The sequence below is a fragment of the Babylonia areolata genome, chromosome 28 (genome assembly GCF_041734735.1).
Source record: "Babylonia areolata isolate BAREFJ2019XMU chromosome 28, ASM4173473v1, whole genome shotgun sequence".
Classification (NCBI taxonomy): Eukaryota; Metazoa; Mollusca; class Gastropoda; order Neogastropoda; family Buccinidae; genus Babylonia; species Babylonia areolata.
In genome coordinates, this window is record NC_134903.1 from 20528785 (window position 1) to 20533784 (window position 5000).

Consider the following 5000-nt stretch of genomic DNA (forward strand, 5'->3'; position numbering starts at 1 on the left):
GATTCTTCTCTCGATGTCTGCAGTCAGGGTCCAAGTCTCGCAGGCGTAGAGCAATATTGATATAACCAGGGAACGCATCAGTCTGATTTTTGAGCTGAGAGCGATGTTTTGTTGTTCCAGATGGTGTTCAGCTTGTTGAGTGCCGTTGTTGTTTGGGCAATTCTCGAGAGTACTTCTGGTTTAGATCCTTCATCTGACACGATTGCTCCCAGATATTTGAAGCTGTGGACTGTTTTAAGCTTTTCGTCGTTGACTTTGATGTCAATGCTGATGCCGTTGGTGTTGTTAGTCATCAGTTTTGGTTTTCTCCGCACAGATTTGCATTCCATACGATGTGGAGGCTTTGTCTAGATGTTTGACCAGGCTTGCCAGTTCTTCTTTTTCAGCCAGTCCATCAATGTCGTCGGCAAAACGTAGGTTTGTGATTGTTCTGCCGCCTATGCTGACTGTTCCTACATGCTCTTCCAGTGCGTCAGTCATTATTCTTTCTAAGAAGATGTTGAAGAGTGTTGGGGAGAGTAGACAGCCTTGTCTCACTCCGACTGTGGTTCTGAACCAGTCCCCGATGCTATTGTTGAGTTAGACGGCGCTGGTGGCTTTGTCATAGAGGTGCTGTATCAGTCTGATCAGGTTGGCGTTGATGTTGTACAGATTCATGGTAGCCCACAAAGCTGCATGCCAGACCCTGTCAAATGCCTTCTTAAAATCAATGAAGACATGGTAGAGGTCTTGTTGGTGTTGATGGTACCTCTCACATAGCAACCTCAAGTTGAAGATTATTTGTGTGTAAAGAACTACAAAATAAAGATGAACAGTGTGAATTGTGTTCGTGCCACACCTACAGCCGATCGTCATGACAAGGGACATCAGTCATGATTGCAACAGAAGGCAGAGAGAGAGAGAGAGAGAGAGAGAGAGACCGACAATTACTTCCCTTTTACACTTCCAGACTAAAATGAAAGAAAAAACTAAACAGTTTGAAATCATTGCTCAAGAGGCCAAAAATGACAAGTGGAAACAGTTTTGCGAGGCACTCAGTTATGACTCAACATTGACAGAGTTCTGGCAATTTTATCGTCGCATGGAAGGGAAAACGTGCACAACAACAACCCCAGACATGGTAGACACTGACGGAACCAAGCTTAAGACAAACGAAGAAAAAGGATCCGCCCTGCTCAAACGTTTCATACAACAGAGCGATCAAAGAAACTTAGATGAGAAAAAGAAATATGTTGAGGAGTTAAACCAAACCCTTATGCAGACTGGACCTGATGATGACTTGACAATAGATGATCTAAACGAAGCAATAGCTAAATGCAAGAAAGAATCAGCTCCTGGCCCAGACAAAGTTCGCTACTCGGACATCAAGGAACTATCGGAAGAAGACAGAAGCAACCTTTTCAATCTATATCAAAACAGTTTCCACAATGGACATGTCCCGGAGGACTGGACACACAGCTTCTTAAAACCCATACCAAAACCAGGAAAGGACCATCATCAGGTAAGTGGCTACCGGATCCTAACCATGCAAAACATTGCCGGAAAGCTCATGGAACGCATGATAGCCAGGAAACTTGCAAGGGATCTTGAACACAGGCACATTCTCCCTTCAAATCAAGGTGGTTACAGAACAGGCAAGTCCACATGGGAAAACGCAGCTGCTTTTGCATATGAGGTGTATGAAGGATTTCAAAGAAAAGAAGAAACACTAGCAGTAGCAATCGATCTTGAAGATGCCTACAATAAGGTCCAATTTGCGCACCTCATGGAGCTGCTACTAAGGTATGGAGTAAGTTTGACACTGACAAGATGGATAGCAGCAGCGCTTCAGGAAAGAACCGTCGTCCTACGCCTCGGAGATTGGATGTCTGCACCTTCTAAACTATCCATGGGACTACCACAAGGGTCTCCGCTTTCTCCTGTCCTCTACAATGTCTACACGAAGGGCCTTGCAGACTTAAACAACAATGGAATAGCTCGGGTGCTTACTCTTGCGGATGATGGCCTGGTCTTCAAAACTTCGAAAGATGCTCAGGAAAGAACTAAAGCTGTCCAGAAACAACTAAACAATATTGCTCAATGGTGCAAAGACACAGGATCTTCCATCAATCCAGCGAAAGCCCAAACGTTGCTGTGCACCCTCAACAACAGAACCGCGAGCAAATCACCACCTTCTGTGTCACTCGATGGGATTCAGATCGAGAAAACTGAATGCCTACGCTACCTAGGAATACACTTCGACAGGATGCTGACCTTCAGAAAACATACGGAAAATACTGTTCTCAAATGCAAAAAGGGCATTTCAGTCTTAAAAGCAATGGCAACCAAAGGAATTGAACAACGCCACCTCTTCCTGCTATACCAATCACTCGTCCTCAGTGTGATCGACTACGGACTTGGGCTAACAACATCGTCTCAAAGCAACCTCCTAAAATTAGAAAGAGTCCAAAATGAAGCTATGAGGCTGATCCTTGGAACAACAAAAGACACGCCCACAGAAACCATGCGATACCTGCTTGACCTTCCTTCAGTGCAGGCCAGAAACAAGTTAGAACAGGTCAAGACCTACTTCAAAGCATTAGAAAACCCTCAAAACCCACTGCATGACGCAGTCAAAGAACCAAAAGGCAGCCGCCTAGGACGAGGAAGATCATGGATGGGGCAAGCAGAAGACACAATCCAGCTAGTATGCCGACTACAAGACCTGAAAGAAACAAAAGAATGGGAGAAAAACCCCGAAAACCTCAACCATCTATTCAACACAGCCACTTCACCCACTCTAGGAAGACATTGTCGGGAATGGCCAGAGGGCAAAACTGATGCGGAAGTGAAACTACTCATAGAAGAAAACAGTAAAGAAGAGGACATCATCATATACACAGATGGCTCAGTCACCAAAGACCAATCCGGTTGGGGATTTACTGCGAAACAAAATGGAAAAACAGTTAGGGAAGAGAATGCTGCCTACAAAGTCACAACCTCCAGCCTAACGATGGAAGTTGAAGCTGTGACACATGCCCTCAAGTGGCTATCGTCCATCCATACGCCCGGAAACCAACATGCCATGATTCTAACCGACTCAATGAACCTCATACAGAAAATTGAAAACGGAATGGGAAGCCCAGAGTGGCATAAGGCAATGCGCAACTTTCAGATTAAAAAACTCACATGGTCATACTGCCCGGGACATGCAGGTGTTAAGGGAAATGAGCGAGCTGACAGACTTGCTGGCAACGCAACACCAACGAGCGGCCTACATCTAGGAAAATCGGAAATCTTCAGAAAAGTCAAAGAATATCAAAAAGAACAGGTACAAGGCCATCACACCATCGATCGCCTCAAAGAAAAAAAAGCAGAGAGAGGGAGTGGCCGTAAGTCTAACATGAAAGGTAGAGCACGATGCTTTGCTAATCAAACAAATATCGGCATCATTTCCAAACCAACATTGCGCAAATTTCTTCAAAACGGAACAGAGTCTCTGTGGGCTTTTCCAAATACAATAGACTGAGCAACACGCTATACGCCACGTTCTTGGCATCAAAGATCTTTTCCCATCCCTCTTGCGGCCAATCAGTGGCAGCCTCTGTGCGTGTGTGTATGTGTGTGTTTGTGTGCATGTGTGGGTCTGTATTTTTGAGTGCGTTTGTGCATGCGCGAGAGTGTAAGTGTACACAAGTGTCAGTAGAGTTCTGTGCACGTGCGTGTGTGTGTGTGTGTGTGTGTGTGTGTGTGTGTGTGTGTGTGTGTGTGTGTGTGTGTGTGAGGGGGAGGTGGGGGTGCGGAGGGAGGCGGGGTAGAGGATGAGGTATGTGAGTGTATGCATGCCTACACTGTGGGAGCAACAGGATATTGGAACGTATATATATATATATATATATATATATATATATATATATATATATATATATATATATATATATATCTTTGTACATATGTGTGTGGAGACATGGGCATATGTGTGTGCGCTTGTACAAGTAAGTGTTCATCTGTGTGTGTGTGTGTGTGTGTGTGTGTGTGTGTGTGTGTGTGTGTGTGTGTGTGTGTGTGTGTGTGTGTGTGTGCCGTGGAAGCTGTGATACGTAGAATAGAAATGAGTGTGTGGAGGAGGGGGGTAGAGGAGGTGCAGGGTAATGTGTGTGGTGTGTGTGTGTGTGTGTGTGTGTTGGAGCTCATGTACGTTTATATGTATTTGACTGTGCTTTCATATCTGTGAAACTGCGTGTTCGGTGCATATCTGTTATGCATGTGTGGGTGTATATGTGAATGTGTGTCTTAATGTTTTACATCTATTTGCTGCTTTTTTTTTTTTTTTTTTTTTTTTTTACATTATAGTTATTATTTATTATTCATTTATTTATTTATTTGTGTAACCTTATCTATCATTGATTCACCTTTTTTTTTTTCCTCAAGGCCTGACTAAGCGCGTTGGGTTACGCTGCTGGTCAGGCATCTGCTTGGCAGATGTGGTGTAGCGTATATGGATTTGTCCGAACGCAGTGACGCCTCCTTGAGCTACTGAAACTGAAACTGAAACTTCCAGACTAGGAGGAGGCAGATGACACGCCTCGCCTCATCACCTCCCGCATCCCCCCTCCCCCATCACCCCCTGGCCCCCCATCCCCTTCCTCACCCACACTCCCTTCGCCATGTGAAGTGGACACACCAAGCTGAGTCACCTCCATCCTGTGATTAGTTTCCTATTTCCAGAGCTGTGATACAGACTGCATCATTTATTACGAACGTATAGGCCTTTTGATTGCATTTACACGGAATTTTTTTGTTGTTTTTGTTTTGTTATAATGATGTTTTCTTTCCTCTCTTATTTCGATTTTTTTTTTTGAATTTTAGAATGGAAATAGAAATCTTCATTTTGTTTGTCTCACGATCGTTAATGCGTGTGACGTAACATTGAACAGAGTCCGTTCCTTGTCCGTCTCAAATATTATCTTACAGCTGTCGTGTTTGTTTGTTTGTTTGTTGTTTTACCCAACAACTTCCGA